Here is a 766-nt window from a genome sequence, read left to right as displayed (position 1 = left end):
AACATGATCAGATTTTGTAAGCCTAGAGCTGGTCTTATAAGAGATCGATCGCGACGTCGTTTAATAATTGGAAGCCATAAAGAATTAAACCTTATTAATTCAAGTTTGTATGTGGCTGGACCAACACGTACGTACGTAATTTTGGTCTAATTAATCTTATCCGGCCGATATAATCGTAATATTGGTCAACTCCCAATAGGAGAAGGATAGAATAAGTAATAAAGGTATAAAGATCGTCAATGCAAAACATCATTTACGGATTTTTTTTTCTATATTGGCGGTTTTGTGAATCGATCAATTCCAACGCATGATGATAAAATATTGGAGTTTAAGCTGCATGCAGCAGGCAGACCGGAGTACTCGGCCGGCCACGAGCTTCTGTTAATGTTAATGTTTGACAAATCTCCTCTGTGTCGACGAAAAGTCATGGAGAAGCAGTTGGCGATGATTGAATGCAAATGTATCTTTTTTTATCTTAAAAATAAAATAAAATAAAATTCAGAACATCTCTTCAACACTTCTCAACATTCAGAATATCTTCATTTTCATAAATAAAATAAAATAAAATAAACCTATTTTGTATTTATTTCTCCCAAATAAAAACTAATTAAGAGTCGCGCGGACGTTATGATCTAGACTGCGTTATGCTTTTTTGTTATGAAAGGCTGATTTTTTTTGTTTTTTGTTTTTTTTTTGTTTTCTTGTTATGAAAGACAAATTTTTGTTTCCCTTTAAAATAAAATTTGTTTGCTTTTTTGAAAAACTT

This window comes from Carya illinoinensis, chromosome 2 (genome assembly GCF_018687715.1).
Source record: "Carya illinoinensis cultivar Pawnee chromosome 2, C.illinoinensisPawnee_v1, whole genome shotgun sequence".
NCBI classification, from domain to species: domain Eukaryota; kingdom Viridiplantae; phylum Streptophyta; class Magnoliopsida; order Fagales; family Juglandaceae; genus Carya; species Carya illinoinensis.
Note: the sequence above shows the minus strand (reverse complement) of the source record.